Consider the following 25,177-nt stretch of genomic DNA (forward strand, 5'->3'; position numbering starts at 1 on the left):
TGTTCATTTGTTTGGTTTTGTTTTGATATGCTGATTTTTAAATTGGAAGGAAAGCTGCAAGATTCTATCTGGGATGTGAAGTATTCTTTTTATTTGGAGATTTCTTCTTGTGAAGTCTTTAATACATTATAAGTCATTTTAATGAAATATTTGTGAAGATTAGAGAATTTTTTAAACTGCTACTACTTCAAAAGAATAAGTTTGTTGCCCAAGATTAATCAGTATCTCTGTAGGTCACAGACATGAGCAATAAACAAACATTAGAATTTTGAAGTTGTTTGATACACAGCAAAGCTTGTTAATACAGTTTGTTGCCTTCTCAAATTTAATAGATATCTTACCTGATTAATTCTATTACTTAAAGCCACTGAGTAATTCCATATTTGAGGAACATTTTATCTACGTTTCCTATCTAGATTAGTCCTTTGGGATGGTACCTAATATTCAGTCTATAACCAGTGGTGTTATGAATGAAAACATAGGAAATCATTTTGAAATATAGAAAAACTTCATCCAAAAAGGCTCACAAAGCTAATTTAGTAAGAGTTCTCTTGTCGTTTTATTTGCTACCCCTAGACAGTGAGATAGTCTTACCAATTTCACAAAGCAACTTATGGTTTGATTGAGATTTAAGACACAGTGATTGGTCAATTTCTATCCTACAGGGCACATTTACTATCGGTGAGATAGTCTCCATAAATCCAAAGGAATCAAGCAGCATTTATACATAACTACATATCTATATCCTAAATCAGATTTCATGTGGTAATTGGTTGTTTTAAATACAGTCTTCCTTTTTTTTAACCATTTGATTTTAGTAATCTAAAAGCATCAGCTAATTAATTATTCAGAGCTATCATTTTGAATTAACTAATAGCATTATAATTTAGATAGTTATGAAATCATATTTTTGCAACTAGATTTTATGTAACATTAGAAATAATTGCTAGTAACTTCAAAACTACCTTTCTGTTTCCAGAGTAAAACAATACCCAAATAATATTGCTTTGAAGTTTACCAGATTAAATGATAAGATTAATCAACCATTAATTTTTACTAGTGTACCCTATTTTAGAGTCCAGAAATTGAAAGATCTGACTGGAATCATATGAAACTTAAACAAAAATATGCTTTGCATAATTTCATCAGTATTTTAAAGATTCATTTCACAGATACCAACTAGAAAGTTCTGTGCAAAAAAACATAGTTTACAATTATTTTTCTTACTTCGAGAGTAAAATAAAATTTTAAGAATTGTGCGTATATCTTTATTTACCTGATATTTTTATATTCTAAAATTTTCTGTAAGAGCAATTGTCATCAGTCAAGCAGAACATACTCCTAGCACTAAAAATTTCCTTTTTTCTTATGGAAGTATCATTGATATACAATCTTACATTGGTTTCAGATACACAAAACAGTGGTTCAACAGTCACCTATGTTATTAAATCCTCACTCCCACTAGAGCATTTACTATCTGTCAACATAGAAAGATGTTACAGAATCAGTGACTACATTCTGTATGCTCTACTACTGTCCCTGACCTTAGACAAATGTTCTGTTCCAGGAAAGCTACTGAATTCTTTAAAAAGGTACTTTCTATGAAAGAATTCTGACCTTTTCATTCCGACCTTTTCATTCCAGTTGTATATACTGTTTTTACTATTTCATCTAAAACATTTTGTCAAATTTGAATAAGTTAATACCAAGTTGGAGCTTCTTTCAGTCTTTGCACCCATCCTTCCATACCCATTATCACCATTCCCTCTACTTTTCATCTAAAACAAAGACTTATGGAACTCAAGCTAAGGAACAGTAGCATGTTTCATTCAGGAGGTACAGATATGAAGATGAGAAACAGCCTCTTCTCTCAAGTCCTTCACAGACCGTCAGTAAAGGCCACACAAATATTAGTAACGACAGAGAAGTGTGACAAGTTTTATGACAGAGGTATAACTGTGGGTGTGACAGAGATAATCATCTCTGCCAAAGGAATACAGGAAGCTATCTCAGATGATGAAATATTTTTTAAAGAGCCTTGAATTGAGTCATATTATAGAGCAAGAAGAGTATGACTATTCAGATACCAGTATGCTCTGGAATGAAAAAAATGCAGTAAGATTTTAGACTCAATGTAGAATTTAACACTATGAGATCGTAGTGCACTTTGATATAAAAGAAAGACTTAGAAAGTCATGCTCAGTTCATACAGTATAAGAGGATGCAGGTGTTCATGAAGGCTTTAAAGTGACTTTTATTTCTCCCTTGACTTTGATGAGTTCTCCAAATCATTACACAATTGCATCATACTACATCACAATCTCTCAAGTGTTGCAAGCTAGTTATAATTTTACGTCACCTTGTAGTAGTCTCATCATTCTTCCTCTTTTTAAAGGCTGAAACAAATCCGAGAGGAAGACCATTCATTTAGTCCATGACTGGATACCAGAATAGGAGGACAGGTTTTAAAATATTCTACCTAGATCAGTCAGAAACAGAATAAATTGAATTAGTACAAATCTTTATTTAAAGAATAAGAGAAGCATTATGAAGCATTGGGTCCAAAAGTACAGAAATAATCATGGGAGATAATGAAATAGGAGTCAAGGAGGCTGTCAGATGAGAGTACAAAGCAGCAAATCAGGAACTAGCAAAGGTGCTGTAAAAGCATTTTTACTGGGTGATAGATGCATCAGTAGTTACATTCTTACTTTGTCTAAAAGGGAAATGAGACTCAAAAGGTTTAATTATCTTACCTAATTTTATATGCATATGTCCATAAGTAACAGGGTTTTTATTCAAATCAAGTCTTTCTGACCTTGAAGAACACAATTTTTGCCTATGCCATATTGACCTTGAGATATTAAGACACTAAAAGTCTTTTAAAATATATTCAGGTTTGTCTTTTAGTAGGATCTTTTAGTACAGTTTACTGGTAGAGGTCATGTTGTGGATCTTTTCTTCTAGCTAAATATTCTCAATTCATTAATGTGCTATGCATTGCAGTTCCTCAAGCATCTATTTGTTCTTACTCTTTACCCTTCAGCTTGACAATAATATGATGTTTTGGTTCATTCTTTGAGAAACAGTCAGTAAATAAAATTAAATGTGCAACAATTTTATTAGGGAAACATGTTGGAAAGAAAATACGGAATGAATCAGGAAAGACTGAGAGAACAACTAGATTGTGAGGCAAATCCAGCCCTGTATGAAGAAGAAAGGGAGGGAAGGTTGAGTAGAATTGTCCCAAACTGCAGTACAGTTTAAGAACTTTGATGAGGTCAGAGTCCTCTAGGAGTCCCTAATCTTCCAGAAATGGGTCTGCCTTAGTCGCCCTGACACACTGTCATTGCCTGGGAGCAGTCTGGGGGAAGTGGGACCTTGGCAAAAACACTGCAATGGATTTTAGATTGCATTAGCTAAGGCTCTTAGCTAGTGTCTCTGTAGTAGGAGATCTACAAGGTACATTCTCATGGCCACCACAGACAACTTCCAAAACTTTCTAAATATTTTGTGAAATTTATAAACTTTATAAAAAAATTATCAGACACCATCCACACTATACATTAAAGTCTCTGATACCTAGGTGGCATTATTCATAAAGATTTTTCTCCTGCCTCTCCAGTATCACTCATATTATTGGATGAGATTCATGGGAAGATCATTTTACAGATTATTTAAATGGAAGGAATTGAAAATCTAAATTTGAATTATAAGTAAAATGGAACACAGTCGACTACTAAGAGTGAAAAGCATATTTTTTTTCTGAAAACTAAATAGCTTGAAAGATAAACCAAAAACATAAATCGGTCTTTAGAATACTGAATTAAAAGTTGACTTATTTTTGTTGAAAGAGATAACATGCAATATTTGTTCAATTTATTCCAACAGATGTGTGGCATGATGGGATGTGGAATGCTGATACCTTTGGAATAACCATAGTGTTTCACAATCATGGTAGATGGTTTTAATTTGAAGGCAGCAGAATATGCCAGTCCATATGGCTGTAGGAGTTCAGAAAATGCCACCCCAAACTATGATCCTTTGGTATATTGATTATTTTGAGATATAACTACTTTGAGAAACAGTAAATGCAGGGAGAGGCTTTCTCTGAAATCCACTTATTTGCCTAAAGACAGATCCGCCAAAAGGAACTCAATTGTCATAAGTCCCTGGGATTTTCATAAAACAGGGAAGATCGACCCTTATTACAGGAGAGAGGACTAAGAAATTGACACCACAGCCAAAGTTTGTACTCTCCCCTAAGAGGCCTGCATCCTTCGTCCCCCTTCCCTATTAAGATGACACTTAAGCCTGAATTCTGGGCCACTTTGATGAGTTACTCATATTTTTCCTTGGTATCTCCCATGTTTACATGAGGTATACATGTAAATCAATGTGTTTTTTTCTTGTTAATCTGCTTTTTTTTAAACAGGGGTGTCAGCTAAGAACTCAGAAAGGTAGAGGGAAAAAGAAAATTTTCTCTCCCCTGCAAATTCAATCCAAACAATGACCATGGTAGAAAGAGATTAATAGTCTCATATAGTATATAAAGATAATTAGGACTCAGTACCACTACCAAGAATCATAGATCTAAGAAATGTCTAAGAGAGGATTTTGATCTAACTCTGTGTAGCTCTAAATCCAGTAATCTTGACAAGTGCCAATATTTTATCAAAAATTTCCCAAGTAACTCCTGTATGTCTAAACCCATTTTATAGGGTCTTACATCAAGAAGTTTTATCCTTATTTCCCACAGTTCTGGAGGCTGAAAGTCCAAGATTAGGCAATCCAACATGGTCAAGTGAGGGCCCTCTTACTGGTCCAAACTTCTTAAATCCTCACATGTTAGAAGGGACTAGGATCTCTCTGGAGCCTCTTTTATATGACACATCCCACTCAAGTAGGCTCCATTCTCATGGCTTAAGCACCTTCCAAAGGCCTGACCTTCTAATATCACCATATTGAGGGATTGAATGAGACAAAATATTTAGACTATAGCAAAAAGGAGTAAGTGTACTTAATATGCCTATGAATAAATTCTACCTCTAATATTCAACCTCACAGTTATTTTAAATTCTCTGTGTAAATCTTAGTTCCTACATCTGCAAAATGGGGAAAATAATACTCATTTCACTGTGTTGTTGACAGGGTTATATAGGAAAGTCAGAAAAGCAAGAAGCAAATTCATAGTCTAAATACAAAAGGTGTTTATTTCTACAGGCAATGAAATCTGCATTGTATTCTTATGCGAAATTCCAGTTATGTTTAAAGTAAACAAAAATCTGTAACTGAACTGTCCAAAGGATTAAAAAAGAAAGCATGAGAACTATTTGTTCTTGAATTTTATGATTCATCAATCTTTAAAATGTTTGCTTGTATAACTCATTGATGTTCAGGAGATAGTAAAGCTCATAAGTAAGATTTCTAAAATTTGGAAAGGAACAAAATTCTCAACCTATTCAAAAGAAACAAAAATAAAGCTAGAGAACAGGAAAGACATATTTCCAGAAAAGAATACACCCATAAGATTCACAAAATTAAGATGTATTTCAAAATATTAAATCCAATAATTGATTAGACACATTCTTGGGAAATGGAAGCTGATTTTTCCTTTCAGAGGAACATGAGCCTCTATTTTATGTATGTTATTAATTTAAAAAATAAGAGTTCTTTAGTGTTTGTCATGTGTTGTCACCTTAGTATTTATTAATACATTTAGTTATCCTAAGAACTCTAGGAGATAGTTATTCCCACTTTACAGATGAGTATACCTAAGCCTAGAAGTTTAGGAGACTTGCCAAAGGTAGATAAAGACATAGACAAAGTCATTCTGACTCCAGTGACCTTGTTCTTACCTATAGAGTTTACTGTATGCTATTTGTGATGTTATCATACCCTTGCTTACATTCCAGGGATATATTAGAACCTCTCTAAACCCACTGTCCTTAAACAAATGAGACACATACCCTATTCACAGATTATTTCCCTTTGCTTGCAAGCCTCCTGCTTCAGATATGCGCAAAACACATACCTTCTTTCTTTGCACTTCCCATGCAGAGAACACTTCCCCAAGATCACCTCTATGGCTACCCTTTTGTGTGCTGTCTTTTTACCTGATATGTTGGTTTTAAAAAAACAAAAACAAAAAATGCTTAGTGTTCTTCATGTCAGAGTAATTTATTGGCTTTACTTTACTTTTTCCCACTAGTTTAATAAACAATGCCTGAAGCAACAACTGATATATTGCAGAAACTTAATAAACATGTGTCAAATGAATAGGTGTTATGCTAGTCATGAGCTAGATGGTATGCTAGCAGCTTTGAATATATTATCTCATTCTCTCTTAAAATAATTCTTCTAGGCATGAGTATCATTATTCTACTTTTCACACATGGGGAAACAGATTTAAACTTGTCAAATTAATTTGACATATGCACATAAGTACTAAATATCTGAGAATGGATTGAATCCAGGTCCATATGATTTTTGAGTTCTAATTTTTTCCATTATTATTCTTTCTGATTATTTGAATGAAAAGTCAGGACAATGAAGATTTCTGTCTCTGCTGCAAGCCATTATTTTATAGCATGACATGTTTTAGTATGAGACAGCCATTAAACTAAGTGTAGTTTTACAAAGATGTTTCCTCATACCATTACTATGAAACCTCTGATTGTCTTTTCTAAAATACATTCATCTGTCTTACTAACTTCAATGAGATGTGCAGTTTAATTTCTTCATTAAAAATAATGTGCAACTTCTTGAATCTAGAGACTTTAGGAGGCACATTTATCCTTAACCCTATGAGCCTCAGGACCAATTCAGAATTGTCAGGCTTTATAATGACACGGAATTCAAAGTCTATCCATGAGTGGTCAGGGTTATTTCTGCCTCACTCCAAGAAAAATGAATGGTTCCTTCTTTTTGTCCTTGCAAATTTATTTTATGAAGTCTTTACATTCTTGACAAATATAATCATGTTATTATCCTGAGCCTTCCTATAAGTGTTCCATTGTTTGGCTCTAAACTCATTTTTTAGGACTGTCCACATAATCATCTTTCTTATATTAGAATTCACCTTTGGTTTAAGATAACAGTCATGTGATGTAATAAGTAGTGATCTGACAAAAGGATTTTTGTGGCTGTGGTTTGTAGAAGATGGAATGTGCAGCTAATGCATTCAAGTAACAACTTTTCCATTATTTCTAATAACACTTGTGCGAAGTTGAGTATTTCTAACTCTAAGTAGAGTTTTTAAACACACATTCGTGTGTGAGATTGATTCCCATAAGTTAATTTCCAGTGGCTTATTTGAGAAACTTAGGAAGCAAATACCCAGGGCATTAGGAATGTGCATTATTTATGTGAACAGTAAATGTAAAGAGATAAGAAAACCTTTTCCTCATCAGTAGTTTTTGGTGTTGGATGAAAATATATTTGGATGTGTATTGAATTTGACTGTAGGATTTTGAGCAACTTCAGTATAGAGTGTGGTCCTGTTAAATGTGAGGTATTGTATAAAATTTTATCTGGTAAATATTGTAGGTAGGTTATAATGATCAGTCAGTAGATTTAAAATCAGTAGCCATAATAAGACAAAGTTGTACTCAATAAATAACAAATAAGTAATAATTAATAAAGTTGGACACCTAGTAGAAGGAGTCTCTTAATCCTGTTATTGACTTTTATTTTTTTCTCACTATAAAAACACTGAAAGCCTCAGGATTCAAGTTGAAGATTGCCTTAGTCTTCTTTTTCATAACTCATTCTAGCAGTTTAAGCAAAGCAATCAATTTCACTGGACTTATTTCATAGAATAAAATGAAAATTTTGGATTATAGGATCTCAATATTGCTTTTTAACTTTTAGTGAAGTTTTTGGAGGTAACCAATATAAAATCTTTAGAATCATGTGTCAGAGCATCTTCAGTCACTGACAGGCTCATGGGTAATACCTGATCCACTGATTTACTTAATATGACTCATTACTGAGATTGATAAATGGCTGTTGAAACATGTAGCTCCCTACCTCCAGCTCAAGGGTTTCTGCTTCTATAAATCTGAAGTGTGAAGATGGAAACTGTATTAACAATTTCTGAATAAATCCAATAAACAATGGATGTGAGGAAACTGAGACTAAATAAATAATTTTCTCAATAATTAGAATTTAGTTTGGGCTACATTTTAAAAGAAAAAGTGTATTTATAGAAGAATAAGATCTTTGCTGGATTTCTTATGTCATTTCTACATTGACTTTTATAGATGAAGATATAAATGTGTTGTTTATACTTTGAGGGGCTACATCCCTTATCTAAAATTGAGTGAAACATGGGCCCACTAAAAGACTGAAACTCAATCTTAAATTAATTGAATGATCCCTCTTCCCACATCTTGTCATCACTACAACAGAACCACAGAAATATCATACAGGGCTATAACTGAAAGAGCTGCAACATGTTGACTGTGTTTATTCAAGAGTTCTTAGGGAAATCCAAAGATAACTAGGGAGACAAAAACAGACAACGCAGTAACTCAAAGTCTCTGGCACCTACACGTACAGCAAACATTAAACACAGACCAACTTCCATTACTGATTATGTCTGGATTGGAAGAACAAGAAAAAATAAAAGGCATGCTAAAAGCTAAAAAAGTGGTAAGAAGAGAATAAAGTAAATAGCAGCACCAGATTCAGATAGTCTACTGGAGTGGGAGAGTGTAGGTGAGCAAGTGGAGAAGGCTAGAGGAATGCCTGTCATAATGGATAAGAATTGGAGATATCAGTATGAATTCATATTTAGCTTAGTACAGTAACAGAGTTACATATCAAATATTTGTAAAAATGTGTATATACACCAGTTATTATGGACACATATATTTCTTTGTTCTGTCAGCTGAGACATCCTAAAGGTGATGACCCCCAATAGCAACAATGAAATCCTAACAGCAGATCTTGGTCTCTAGTAGCACTATCACACACACTGATAAGGGTATGCAAAAGGATTACAGGAACCAACTAAAGAAACCCGCAATAGTCAGAGCTGGAGCAATTTCATCAACAAAACAAGTAATGCTGAGTTATAACCCAAAGCATGAAATAAGTATCCAATATACCATATATGAATGAATCCATAACAATATACATAATGATTGAATAAATTAGTAATGATGGAGAAAAGATAATTCTCTTGTAGTAGAATTCCAAACAAATAATTCGCTACTCTGCTCTAAAGGAGGGAAATCATAACTTTCACACTGCTTAAGCATGGGCTCTGCAAAGTGACATCCTTCCAAAGAACGCAGTGTTGAGAGATACAAGAAAATAAGTTTATAGTAAAGAAACAGGATAAACACCACCCCAGCTAGGTGATTAAGGTCAATGTGTCAGTCATAAATCATGTTGAAAGTCTATACCTTTAGTATGATGTGATGAAAACAGCTACTTTACCCCTGTGATTTTCCTCCTCAAAAGTCATAACTCCAGTCTAATTGTGTGAAGAAAAAAAAACATCAGAAAATTCCAATAGAGGATATCTTATATTATGCCTAATCGCAAAACTCAGTGACACTAAAAGCAAGAAAAGCATGAAGAAACTATGGACTTCAGTTAGTAATTATTTACCCATATTGATTCATTAATTGTAACAGATTCACCATACTAATAATGTAAGTTGATAATCATAGGAAAAACTGGTTGCAAGATAAATGGTAATATAGCTCTCTGATATAGTTTTCTGTAATTTTATACTGTCCCCAAATTAAAGTTTTTTTTCTTTTTTAATGAGTTAAGATTGAAAGGAGACCTCAGTGGAAGCCAGAACAAAATTTTGGGATGGTATAAATGCAGAACACATAGTATTCAAAAACAGGTAAGCTAGAGTTCTAGCAGTTATGCTAAAATGATGTCTTCTGAGAAATTCCATTCCCTACGAACCACAGCCACAAAATTCATTGTATTCTTTTTAGAAGGGTCCAAACTGTAATATAGTAGTACAAAAAGCTTCAAAGTAAAGAGGTAGGAAAATGTTATCCCATACTTACATTAACAAAAACCAGCCTGGTTTGCATAAACTGCTGTCAGTTAAAGTAGGCTGTAAGTCAACAAATATTAGTAGATATAAGGAGGAGTTATTTCATTTTTTTAAAGTTTAAATCTACTGTGTAGCATCATAACTGCATGCACCTTAATAACACGAACTCAAATTATATAAAGCAAATGTGACAGAAATGAGAGGAAATAGGTATATGTGCATTCATAATACAAGATTTTAGCAGAACTTCTTGAATTGTGAAACATGCAGAAAAAAATCACCAAATATACAAAAGGTTTAAACATAATTAATAAATGGTCTTGCTGACCTACAAAGAACATTGCACTGAGGATCTTATGCTAAGCCGTAAGTAAGTTTCAACAAAAGCTGAAGATACAAATTGAAGGGGCTCACAGCAAGCCTCCCCAAACTGGTTCACTTTGGCATGTGGACTCTTTGAAGCTGAAGACAGTGGAGGCTCTGTGGACTCGATTTTTTCCCCTCCCTTAACTACCTAGAAGAATCTAAATTGGAGGTATTTTCCAGGAATATGTTACTATCATAGATAAATTTTATCTGAATGACCCATGTACACGGCAGGGCAGCTATCTAATTACCAAATATGTGTTCTTCCTATTGCCCTGTGAATTGCCCTCCTCTCCTTAGAAGGTGCAGGCCCCCTGTCCCACTTTTTTTAGCCCAAGGTGGAATATAAACCTCGTTTTGCCTTTCTGTCCTTTAACCTCTGGTGTATGTGAGGTTTCCATATATATATATGAAATGAAATTTGATTTTCTCCTGTTAATCTAATGTCAATTTAACTCAGACTAGCTGAAGACCTTTCAAAGAATAGAGGAAAATTCCTCCTCCCCAACAAAATTGAACCAAGTGTGGTCCCTGACCATGATAGAACTCAACTTACCAGTAAAAACAACATATGAAAAAGAAAAGAAGGAAGAAATAAAGGAGGGTTCCCCAAATCTGAAATAAAGAACTAAGTAACCTACAATTCAAAGAAAGAAGAAATCACATTGAAAATTAATTTGAATTGAATAAAAATAATAGCACTAATTGCAGTAGCAAACTATGTCAAAACGTGAGAAAGCCATAGGTTAGAGGAAAATAACATTTATATTTTAGAAAAGATTAAAATTAATGATCTATGTATGCCTCTTTAGGAATCTAGAAAACAACAACAAATTAACACCAAAGAAAGTAGCAAGAGTAAATTTTAAAGATAAGAGTAGAAACTGAAGTATAAAACATATGAGCCAGAGAGAAAGTCAACAGAGCTTACTATTAGCAATTTTAAAAGATTAACAGAATTGATAATATCTGGAAAGGACTGATCAAATCTAAGGACAGAAAGCATAACCTACCAAGAGCAGGAATGAAAAATGGGCAGAACTTCAGATCTTATATACATTAAAAAAATATATTAAGAGCATGTTATGAATAGCATTAAGCAAAATGATTTTTAAAAGTAGATAGAAAGGGGGCTCTCTTGTCCCCTCCTGGTGTGAGCCAGAAGCTCTTTCCTCTCACTTTATTTCTAAATAAAAGCCTGTACCTTGCTCTCCTAAAAAAAAAAAAAAAAAAAAAAGTAACTAGAAAGGGAAAACACCTTGAAAAAGACAATATACAATTGACACTAATAAGAATTTTAAGGTAAGAAAAATTCCAAACCCAGATGGTTTTAAGCCCAGTTAATTTTATCAAACATATAGGACAGAAATAATTCCAGTCTTAAAAATAAAAAAAGGAAACTTCCAGAGAGTAGGAAAAATAAGTTTCTGTTTTATATGCGAACAGCATCATTTTCAATACCACATCTTACCAGGACTACAAGAAAGACAATTATATGCTGATCTGTCTCATAAACATAGATGCAATATTGGCATCTGAAACAAGATACATAAAAAGAATCATTACATCAAGACAAAATTGAACTAAATATAGGAATAAAAATTAGTTTTATATTTGAGAATCAATTTCCCACATTGAAAAGGAAAAATGTATTAATCAGCTCAATTGAAGTTGAGAAAGCATTTGGTAAAAGCTAACTCAAATTTATTATTTATAAGTACAATAAATTCCTATCATATTCTGAATAAAAAGGAATGCCCTTAATCTAATAAGAGAATGTCTACAAATCATACAGCAAACTACATACTTAAATATTAAGAATTTTCCCCTGATATTAGGAATAAAATAAGAATATCCACAATTACCATTTCAAACAACATTGTACTAGATTCATTAACCAGTGCAGAAAGGAGACAAAAAAGAAAGCACACTTATTGGAAAGTTTCCAGGTAGATAATTGCTATCATTATATTGTCCCTTGATCAAAACTGATCTAGCAGCCATACCATTTTTTAACATGCTTTTTATAGGTCATTAACTTTTATAACATTTTTGCTGATTTATAACTTATTTTCAATATGAAGCAGTCATCGTAAATAACATCTCCATCTGGAATTCAGGATGTGATTTGGAATGTGTCAGGGTTGGGGGGATGAAGGATAAAAGGAGGAGTAGAGAAATTCTGAGTCTGTGTTTAATATGGTAATTTAACCCACTTTCACTGATATTTTACTTGTTACCACTTGTATCTGTTTTACTGTGTTCTTTTAATTAATTAATTGATCTTATATCTTTATTGGTAAAGTTTTTTTTTTGCTTCATCTTAAATTCTGTTAAAATAATCAGGATTTTTAAATTATGAAATTCTCTTCAAATTATTTGAATTGTTCACAAACAGAATTTTCAGCAAGAATTGTTGAGTCATAAATACATGTCTTACCAGATTATTTTAACTCAACATTTGCTATAATTTTCTTTCTTGCGTCCCTTATTCTGATTCTTTTGTTTGTTTTTATCCCTTTGGCTGAAATATTTCCTCAACATTTTCAGGAATAACACTTGTTAAATAATTTTGAGTCCTGCTTGTTTTATAACATTTTATTATTGCTATGTTTCTGAATTATAGAAATATGATCGCTTAATGAGATATCTGTAAGCTTTGCTTTACGTTCTTCTAACATTTGATGATGAAGCTAAGAACACTGTCAAGTTTGCGTAACACCCTTCCCATCACTGCCAACTTTATCTTGAAATTTGTTAGTATCCTTAACTGTAGAATTCAGATCACATCAAGATGTGTTCGGTGTCAATGTTATGTACCTTCCTTCAGTTGTAAGTACCTTTGGCATTAACACAGTCCTTTGACTTGGAAGAGTCAGCAGTTTCTTCCACACAATAAACCTATTATATTTTCTTATATTTTCATCATAAGTTCCTTTCTTTTTCTTTGAGTTTCAGTTTTAAACATATTGTATTTTCTATCTTCTATCATGATTTCCAACTTTTTGTATTTTTGCTCTTATATTCAAAATAATCTTTCTTGTTGATTTTCTAATCAGTTTGTGTGCTTTAAACAGTGAATCACTTGTTATCCAGTGCTCTATGAAGTTGATTTTTAAGTATGCTTTTTACTTATTTTCAGCAACTTTTTTCTTTTACTCTTCTCCCTTTTCCTAGCAGCTTATTTTTATCAGATGCCTATACTGTTCTCTCAAATCCCATTGAAAGTAAGGAGTGAAATTTTCTTGTTTTATGCATTTAGTACTATATGGTGAAGTTCATTTGATTTGATTACTCAGTTTGTTTTTTTAAATTCTTCTTTCTCTTCAAGTTCCCTTTCTTTCTCTCAAACTACCCTCAGCTCCATAGCTCAAGTGAAGCAGAGGGAGTCATGCTGACAGGCAATGGCCTACGTTTTACTCACCACATAATCTCTGCCAATCGTGCTACTTCTGGAGAGTCTGTATGTAGAATTTTGTTAAAGTAGCCAGACTCTCCTGTGCCATACTCATTGACTCCACCACTGATGGATGGACATTGGTGCAACTGTTAATGGGAATTAGGTAAGGAAATTGTGGGAAGCTTGAGTGTGTACTAAAATTTCACTACTAAGAAGACTGACTTTCCTCAGTTTCTTGGGGTGCTCTGCTGTTAGCTGAGGAATGCCCCTTCTCTGTCTGGCCCTGACATCCAGCTAAGGAAATGATTGTTCACTGATCTCTTGCTTTCTTAGTGCATGGCTGAAATCAAACGATGCTTAAGGACAGAAAACAAATTCCATCTTCCCTTCAGTATTTCCTGTGCTGACCTGAGGAGTGGTGGGAGCATGCCCTTGGTTGGACTGAGTAAAGCTTTACTTATTCCTAGGCAACTTCTTCTTTGCTTTCATGGAACTGCCTATTATCCAATTTGTTCAGACCTTACCTCCAACGTATATTCCAGAATTTTCTAAAATTTTCTGATAATTTACTGTTTTGCAGCCCTTAGATTTTCAAAATTTCTTCAGTTAGTTCAACAGTATTCTATGGTAATGTATTCACTTAGTTCAATGGAGGGGATAAGGTATAAATTTGTGGCCTCAGTGAGTCATTCTGAAACCAGAAAAATAATAAATATACGTCCAGTGAATTGTTTCAAACAATGTTTGGGAGAGCAGAGCATCTGAAACAGTTAAAATATATTGTCTGACACATTTTAACATTAAGTTTTCTGAGGTGAACAACACAACCTTCTGCCCAGCTACTCAGGGGGAACAGGTATTTTATCTATCAAATAGTACAATAACATCTTTTATTTTGCATATGGTGAGAATATTTAAGATCTACTCTCTTGGCAATTTCCAAGTTTACAGTACTGCATTGTTAACTATAGTCACCATGCTGTACATTAGATTCTCAGAACTTACTCATTTCATAACTACATGTTTGTACCTTTTGACCCACATTTCCTATTTCTCTCATCTTTCCCCCTCCCTCCACCACCTCCCAACCCTTGGCTAACAAAAATCTGCTCTCTGTTACCGCAAGTTTGTCTCTTCCAGATTTCACATATAAGTGAGATAATACAGTATTTGTCCTTCTCTGTGTGACTTATCTCACTTAGCATAATGTCTTCAGGTTGCTTTCATGTTGCTGCAAATGATAGAATTTTCTTCTTTTTAGGGCTGAATAGTAATCCATTGTGTATCACATTTTCTTTATCATCCATCTGCTGACAGACACTTAGGTAGTTCCATGTCTTGACTATTATGAGTAAGGCTGCAGTGAACATGGGGTGCAGGTAACTCTTCAAGAAAGCAGTTTCATTTTATTTGTATATAAACCCAGAAAAGGGATTGCTGGACCATATGGTATTTCTATTTTTAATTTTTTGCATAACATCCACAGTGTTTTCCATACTGGCTGTACAAATTTGCGTTCCTACAAACAGTTCCTAAGTGTCCTCTTTTCTCCACATCCTTGTCAGCACTTGTTATCACTTCTTTTTGATGATAACCATTCTAACATGTATGAGGTGCAACCTCAATATTGTGGTTTTGATATGCATTTCCTTGATGACTAGTGATGTTAAACACCTTTTCATGTACCTCTTGGCCATTTGCATGTTTTCTTTGAAAGATATACAAGTTGTTTGCCCATTTTTTTAATTCTAATTTTTGCTATTGATTTGTGTGAGGTCCTTATAAATTTTGAATATTAACCCTCATCAGAAACATGATTTGCAAATATTTTCTCTCATTCTACAGGTTGGCTTTTCATTTTGTTGAAAGTGTTGTTTTTGGTGCAGAAGAATTTTTAGTTAATTTACTTCTTTTAATCTCCACAATCATAGTCCTCTTTTAGTAAGCATCAGGACTACAGTCTCACAGTTCTGACCCAAGAAATATCATTTAGGATTAACTTCCTTCCAAATTAAAACTCCTCTGATGAGCTGCCCAGTGGAATAAAGTGGCATTCTCTGACAGTCATTAGCCCCACCCAGCTGATCTTTGTATACAGAAATGTGAATGAGAACTTCGCATACCAAATTACTAAAAGCTCTCTGCTTGCCCTGTCTATGTCTTCACTTAGCCCATCTTTTTCACTGCAGCCTTTCTGAGAAGGGATTAGTGCTGCTGTCATTTAAAGGCAACAGGATATCTTCAAGAAAAACAACTGTAAGATCCATCCATCCTTTTGGAATCAATTGCCTAGGAAAGGCATGAACACAGAAAACTTCTTAGAGAGTCAGCTCTGCATGCTTTCTCTCGTCTGGATTTCCAAGTAAGAACAATTACTGGAAAGCCTGGAGTTATTACTGAGTATAATACAGTGACTTTTTTTTACCCTCCTATAATTTTTAAAACAATAGTGTGAACTTCGGTTTATATAGCTCTTTGAGAATTTTGCAATGTCAACTGTGAAGTTTGAACTGGATTACCTTACTCCTGAAGGCTTCAGACATGAGCATGCTTCCAACACAGATTTTACTTTAACCTGTTTGACTGAACTCTCTGGAGATTCTAGTCATTTGGAACTTCAGCACTCCAGTTCTGTCCCCCCTGGTAAGCTTACCTTTAGGTTGATATTTTTTGTATCTTAACTTCTATCTGTACTTCTACTTCCTTAATGCTGCAGATGTAAAAATATAAATTTTGATGTTACTTACTTTGTGGTGGTATAGCTGATGCTAATTTTAGTTTCCTGAGTTATTTTTTCCCCAAATGTATAAATAGATTTTTATAAAAATAACAGAGGGTTTTGTCAGTAGAGTGAAATGTCAGAAAATAAACTCAGTGAACTCAGAAGAATGTTAATAATGAAGCTGATTTTGTTTTTCTGAACGATCAAGATTTATCAAGGCTTAGTCTTGTTTGGGATGACTGATAAAATTGGGTTTTATCCATAAACTGCATAAAAGTTTATCTTTCGTTCATTTCTTTTATTTCTGTTTCTTTGTACATAATTATATGAAGGATAATATGTGCACTTTACCTTCTCATTAGGAAAAACAGAATATTCCTTTTGGTTATGTTTTTTTATGACTTGATTTAGATTTTGTATGAACTGACAGTGTTTATAGAATTCAACATAAATCATATATTTTTTTGATACCTGTGGTTGTTACTTAACCAGAAATATAGTTTCCATTCTTGCTCTGCAGTTTTGAGGAAGCAATGCTATACACTAATAGTCTGCATTCATCAAAAAATTCTGAGGGTTTGACTGTTAATGAACGACTACATGATATTTCATATTGAGTTAATTGTGCTTTGTAGAACAATCTTGTATAATAAATTTTTTTAAAGTTCTAAAGGAAAATTCCATTATGATTTTGCTGTTTATCTTTTCTCATTAAAAAAACAGAGTATAGTGCAAATGTTAAAGTTCATGAAAACCTTCATACTTTGGATGTTACTGAACTTTAATCTTTGTCCAATGAAGAATACTTGTAGAAATTATAAATTTCATTTTGCAACTAGAGGATTCTTCTTAGAGAATTTGGCACATTAATTTATTTTGAGTTGTTTGAAAAAAGTTTTATGTGACTCCTAACCAATCACTGGTTGTTGTTCACAGATTCTTTTATATTACATGACTGACTTGTTTTATGATATAGTCAGTTCTATAATCAGGACATACAACATCCTTTTGTAAATTTTCTTTCAACTGTAGAAAAAGATCTCCATGATACTTTTTTTCTTAAATTGGAGTCTTACTGGGTATTAAACCTACATCTTTATAATGTCATAACGTGGGGAAAAAACAGCGCTTTACAAACTAACCTAGTTTACAAAGTAACCAGGAAAAAGTGGTTGATAAACAAAGTATTTAAAGTTCGATCACGGTTTAAATATCCATGCTCTTTTCAGTAGTTTTTGTTCCTTAGTCATCTCTGTCACAGCACATCTATTCCAACAGATTCAACTCTTGTCTTTGTGCAGTTGGCCTATATATACATCTGTAGCTTAGGTGTAAACACTTTCTCCAAGCCTGGAAGATACTTCTGCCTCCAAATCCTGGCAGTGCTTCAAATTCAACACAAGTAAGTTTAACTCCCCTTCTTACATCATTATTTTTATCAGTATTCTCTGTGTCACTTCAAACATTCCTTAGCATTTATTGCAATATAAAATTTGTGTTTATTTATCTGTATATTAGTTTAATATTTGTCTTCTCTACCTTTTTGTCTGCCACTCTGTAGTCCCAGTACTCAACAAGGTGGCTGGCATTAAGAGGTTCTAGAATTACGTCTGGACTCACTAACTGCCCAAACTGAAGGACTGAAAGATTGGTCATGTTCATTTCCCTAGTGCATGCACCTGCAGGGACTTCCAGCTGATTTCACTTCCGGATTTTTCATAACAAGCCTTTTACCTGACAGCCACAAAGTCCTTCCTAAACACAAATCTGACCCATTTCCACCTTTGCTCAAAGTGTCTGTAATTCTGTGCACCCTGTTGTACAGCTGGGGCTGTAGGACATAAATCTGTTCTTTTCCAAAACTTTCAGGTTCATATGACCTACACATGTCTTACTGGAATGATATACACTTTCCAATCACTGTTCTTACTTTTCTTTCAAAATAATTTGCAATAAGCATCATTCCTCTATTTATTAAGATCTCACTGAGATAAAATTTTGTCTTCCCAAATGCCTATGGTTAACTCTGCATAAAGGGATGTTTCCTATTATGAAACTTCAACAAAATGTTTGTTCTATAAATGGAAATATTCACATTTTTTTCACTTTTCACATTTCATATGCCCATGACTCCTCTCCTACTAGATTGTTTTTTGACAGAAATTGTCTTTCCACAATTGTTTGTTCCTATGCATAGTACGTGTAATTAAATATGATTAAATAAATAATCTAATATAGTGTAGTTTATGTTTTAGTTAATTTTCTGTCACAGGCAATATTTGTTTAAATCATGTTGTATATGCATTTTATCTGCCAAAATACTATTTTGTGGAAATTATCACACAATTTGTTGCTGGATTATACCATTGCTCAGGATAATACCAATATGAAATTTGTCCTGCATTTTATGGAACATTGAGTATTCTAGAATCCATCATGTATTCTAGATCTCTTTGCCCTATTTCTCTGAGAGTCAAGTTGTATTCATTCATTCAAAATGTATTCATTGAATTTTTTTTTGTATTTTTGAATATTTAAGACTGACAGTTAGTGCCTGCAGTATCCATATGAAAATGAAAATAAGGTGATAGTAGAGGTAGGGAAAGAGCTCTGTCCTTTTAATCTCAGAGATATGGCAGCATGTTTTTAACATTTGGTGGGTACACATATTCCTAGCATGGGAAAATACAATATAACAGATTAACGTTAGTCCATAGAATATTGAGCAGATCTGTCTAAAAAGAAATATGTTCCATTGTCAGTGAAAACAGTTTATGCTTTTCCTTTATATAATAACTTGAAAAAAACGTATGCCTATAGAATCTCTATACTTCTCACAAGACATCTGTGAGACAGCATTCATTAATTTTAAACTTTATTTACTAGAAGAAGAATCCAGAGCCCAGAGAAGTAATGTAATTGGACTAAAATTACACATAGATAGTGTGTGTGTGTGTGTTGGTTGGTTGGGAGCAGGTAGCAGAGGCAGAGGGAAGCTAAGGAGCCCTTAATCTGTTTTTTTTTTAATTTTTTAATTTTGGTATCATTAATCTACAATTACATGAAGAACATTATGTTACTAGGCTCTCCTCTTCACCAAGTCCCCCCCCCACATACCCCTTCACAGTCACTGTCCATCAGTGTAGTAAGATGCTGTAAAATTACTACGTCTTCTCTATGTTGCACAGCCCTCCCTGTACCCCTACACACACTATATGTCTCTAAGTTTAGTGTTCTTTTTTTCTTCTCAATGCAGGTGGAAATTAAGTTTAAAAACAGTACTGTGAGGGAAAAAAATACTTCTTTTGTTTTCCAGAAATGAATTTAATCAGTATTCAATAATGAAAATATGAATATCCTCTTTGAATTCTGGAATGTGCTTTAAATGACTTTTAAGGCTCTGAGCATTTCATCCTCACAATCCTCATCATCATCATCACCATTACAGTATTAATGATAAACACATGTGTGTCATTTCATTATCATTATTAGGTAGTTCTTTAAATGTTTCTATATATAAACATTTTGCATACATAACTATGTATATATACTTATGTAAGTAAGTGTGTATGTATATGTAAAGTATGTATTTTATATATATATATATAATTACATGCAGCCCTATAAGGAGTTAGGTAACATTATTATTTTCATATCAAAGTATAAGCCAATCAACTAATAATTTCTATACCTTAAAAAATTTGTAGTGGAGCAATGGGTCATTCCCCACTGTGAAATCAGTGGTACATGTTTGACAGGTGTGACACTCTGCTTCTTATAGGCAACATGAATAATGAGAAGCAAACTATGTGTATGTAAATACAAACAGTGGTTATCACTGACTCACATTTATCAACTCTACACATCTTTAATTTCCCATAATACTTTATTATGCATATATCATTGATTAAAACTTCTTTCAACCTAATTGTGTCTTTGACTTCTGCGATTTTTTGGTGACTGGCTCTACTTGAAGCTTAGAGGCCCACAAATTAGGAAGCTAATTATTTCTTAATGTTCTGGTCACTATAATACAGCAGAAAGAAGATATGACTACTATCTGAGGCAGACCTGTGTACAATTTTTAAAAATGTCCTCTTCCCTTGTCCTCAGGATATACCTCTGTGGATATCTAATTCTTAGACTAACTGCTCTGTCTCTACATCAGTTTTCTGTATCCTTGATGCTTCTGAATGTTTGCTTTCTTATCAGCTTCCCAGGGACTCCTACCTATCATTTCTATCTTTCACAGATTGTTCTATGAGTCCTAAATTAACCTGTTGCTATATGACAAAGACATGACATTCCTTTAGAATTTAGATTCCTCAATACAATTAGGTAAGTTATTAACACAAAATTTTATCTTATTTTTAAATTGTGCTTTCAGTTATTCCACTTATATGAAAACCAGCCTGTACCAAAAAACATCAAATTGGACTGATTTTAAGAGATTTTCGATTTCATAGAATCACAAACAAATCCAATATTTTCTTAAGTGGTACACTATTCAGTAGTAGCCTGAGGAGCAAACATAAACCCTTTATAAATAATATGTAATGTCCTCAGTGAACCACGTGATCACACACACACACACATGCACATGTGCACACTGAAAAAGTCCATATATGTGATTACAATAAGTGACTATCTTACCTTACCAGTCTTACTCGGAGCAGGAACACAGCAGCTGGGAGAATAGTGCTTTAGCAAGGGAGTTCCTAGAGCCAAATTGTAGCTCATGGAACATTTGCATTATAATGAGCATGATACTTGCAATACATAAAGATTCTGAGATCTCATCCCAGTCCCTTTACGTGTAAAGTCTGTGGCCATAATCCAAAGATCTAGATTTGTAGAAATTCCGTATGGTATGTCCCTGCACACTGAAGTTTGAGAACTGTTGCTTTTGACAGTGGCAATGATCTCTACATTATGGCATTTTTTTCTGGAAATTTCTGATCATAGTAATCTACAAGAAAGTATAGTCCTTTTGTCAGCTGTCTTTTGCGTAACGGTTCTTGATTCATTTATATACTTGACAAGGCTTTCCTAGTTTTCTTTCATCTATATATTACTCTCAGATGAGTTCAGATTCAAACTCTCCTTCTCATATTTTATATAAAACATCCTATTTCCCTGTATTGGATGTCCAGAGTACTCATTTCCATGGCATTGATATCAATGTGAAATGTTTATTTTCTACATTTAATCTTTCATTTAAATGTTTTAACTGTTAGATATTGGGTATAGCTTTCAATGTACTTTTATCAAATAGAGAACTCCCACAGTATAAGAGATACATTGTACTTCTGATCCCCAGAAAAGCAGAGAGATGTATGAACAGAAGGAGCTGAATTACTTGTTCCAAATATGACTTTACAAAGATGGACCAACTGATAGAAACCTTTACCTCCTTTGTGGAATTCTTTTTTTTTTTTGATGTAACTGATCTCTTAATGGTTCTGTCTAGGGACCGGCAACTCATTCTGCCTCAAGGAGAGCAATCTAGGTTCATAGAATATGCATACTTTCTCTGCCCTTGTAAAATGAAAAGTTAATGCTAATGTAATATTGTAAAATGAAATAACCTCAAAGCTATCATTTCGTTAAATGCCTGCCTAAAATATTCTACTAGGAATTGAGTGTATCTACTATATTTCAAAATGATGAATTAAAAATTTGCTTCTCTGATAGCATACAAGGACTGCTAATAGAAGTATTCATAAGTGGCCATTGCATTACCCCATAATACTTGGTGGAGTCCATGAAATTGTACATAGATAGATACAGATACAGATATATAGATATCACTTCTCAAAAGTTTCCTGCTATCATGTCTTCCTGGTACCAAATAAAAATATTTCACTCCCATTTTTTGGAATAGACTTCAGTATTTTGGCTTACTCAACACTTCATACAGAAAATCAAGACTTGTGGTGAAATGTTTTGATGAGATTCTCCAATTGACATGATGAAATATAGCCATGATCTATATTCATAAAGATCTTCCTGGGAAGCAATTGACAGGGAGCTCTCTGTAAAGCAGTAGGTGAGTTCTCCTCCAAACTATGAAATCAGATATGCCACCAATCATTTATAATTAACTATAAAAAATGTGCTTTACTCAGTTTGCAAGTATTATTCTCCTTAAAAGTAAAACAGATTCAAGGTTCGTTTGTAGTTATTCAATCTCTCTTTAATTTTAATGTTTTCCTATTTTTTAAGTGGGAGATAAAGTAGTGGGGTACAGGCGCACACTGTGAATTAGTCAAATTATGCATATATGAAAGTGTGTCTATGTACAATAGTAGAAAAACTTTGAAAAACCACTATTTTGAGTTATATAAGCAAAAGTATAGAGGCTAATGAGTATTCTGGAAAGAAATTTGCCATGTTTATGTTTCAAATGAACTTCAAAACATGCATAGCTTTGGATTCAGAAATTCCACCTATAGGAATTTGAAATAGAAATCTAAGAAAATCAGGTATATACATAGAAATAATGGAACAAAGGTGCTCATTGCAGTGCTGCTTTAATATAGAAAATGAAAAACAAGAGTCCAACAATATTGAATTTATTAAATAATTAAACTATAACATACTCCCCAACCCCAAAAGGGAGTATTTGGAGACTTTTAAAACTGATATAGAAAATTTTATTGGCACTGGAAATATTCAAGGCATAACACTTGAAGAAGCAGAAAAATTATGCAGACAGTATAAATTTTCTGTATATGTTTTATAATTAATTAAATGAGATTTGTGCAAACAAAAAAAGTAACAAAATAGTGATCTCTGTTAATCTTAAGGTATAGGATTACAGAATAATTTATCTCTTGATTTTTGCGGTTTTTTCCAAATTTTCTTGATTTATTATGTATTGCTTTTATGATAGCAAAACTATGTTAAAGGAATTTTACCTTTTTATACACTTAAAAATGAGAAAGAGTTTACATGAAAAAAGACATAGAAAGAGGTCAAATTGTGCCTGTGTCCTTGACTAAATATAGTTTCTTGAAATCTGAGAATTTTCAGGTCTCCAGATGTGTTTCACAGCATTTCCATGACCCTCTTCCATCTAGTCTCATTTTTAGTCTGGTACCATAGCATAGAGGCCCACATAAAAAAATTAGATACTCAGAAAACAATTGCTTAGGGTTTTAAGGATATTTATATTTAGCACTAGTTTTGCAGCCATTGTCCCCCCATCCCAGCCTTACAAACCCCTAGCCCTATTCCAAACAAAATTTTTCCATATGTAGAAATGGCTAGTGCATATATGTAAATGGTCATCTACTATATCCAGGTAAAATTATGGCTGTCTCTTTTTATCAGTTTCATTATTTTTTATTTCTCAAATAAGTAAATCATTTTACTTCATTAAAGAAATGGAATAATTCAAGGAAGACAAAAGAACTAGGACAAACCGAGGTTCTCCACACACTTTTTACAAGCTGTAGTTAGCAGTAAGGAAAGAGAAGATAGTGAGAGATGTAGGCATCAGTCAGTGGGCACCAAAAAGCTGAACTATAGAAGAGAAGAGAAAGGTGCATGTATAAAACTTTAACAACAACAAAACTATAGAAAGCAACAGGATGATAATTGTACAATGGAGAAATAATTTTTATGAATCAGAGTCTGTTTAAACATAAAGATATTTGTGAAAAGGATATTTTATAGCTCACAGGATCATTGCATCAGCTTGATAAACAGACACTGAGCTGAGATGTCAGGAAAAAATATCATAGACCATGCTGATGATCAGGCATGAAAAGTGACATAGCTGAATCCCAGAGTCATGCTGAGATTACAAAGCTTTCACCTCTGCCCTGACCCCAGACCACACTGAAAATCACTGAGTAAACAGGAAAAGGATGCAACGATACCCCTCAGATCCAACTGTATGCCCTGATGGTTTCTTCTTGAGTTATTGCTGGAGTGGGATGAGTCCCACATGACACAGTGGCTGATATTAGGCAATGGGCAGATCTGTCAAGAAAAAGCCACTCTGGACCTGTTCTCTCATTTGAAAAACAAGGGACTTGAACAGTACATTCTCTGAACCTCTTTCAGAGATTCTCTGATTTAATTTTTCATAGCCATTTGATTAAAAAATAATAAGGCCCTTTATGGAGAAGGTCTAGGAAATCCTGCAAGTTACCATAAATTCTGATTGCTTACTGCTTAATATGTATTTGCATTCTGGAAAACTCATCATTGGCTTCTGATTTCCCCTCCAACTTCCTATGGCTATAGTCTCTCACATAGATCTTGAGCCTTTTCAAAGCTCATTGTGCTGCCTGACATGGGGATGTTTTTCACCTCTGCATCACGTTGGAGAAACCATTGTTTGTCCCTTGAGTCATTTGTGGTAGATACTATTATTGATAGTGGTATTTAGCCTATTTTTATATAACCAATTAAGTACTAAATTCTCTATGTTTGTGTCTTACTTTCACATTCTCATAGTTAAGATTTTATTTTGCTTGTCCTTTGCTTTTTTCCCAGTCTATAATTTGAGTTCTCAAAAGCTAAATATACTTGTTTATAATCTCTGAAAAGTTTGTGCAGAGGTTCTTGCTCTAGTTTGTGAGTAGAAAATACAAACTACAAAGATAGTCTTATATTTAATATTTTTATTTTTTACTTTTCATAAGTA

Source organism: Manis pentadactyla, chromosome 9 (assembly GCF_030020395.1).
Source record: "Manis pentadactyla isolate mManPen7 chromosome 9, mManPen7.hap1, whole genome shotgun sequence".
In the NCBI taxonomy this organism is placed as follows: domain Eukaryota; kingdom Metazoa; phylum Chordata; class Mammalia; order Pholidota; family Manidae; genus Manis; species Manis pentadactyla.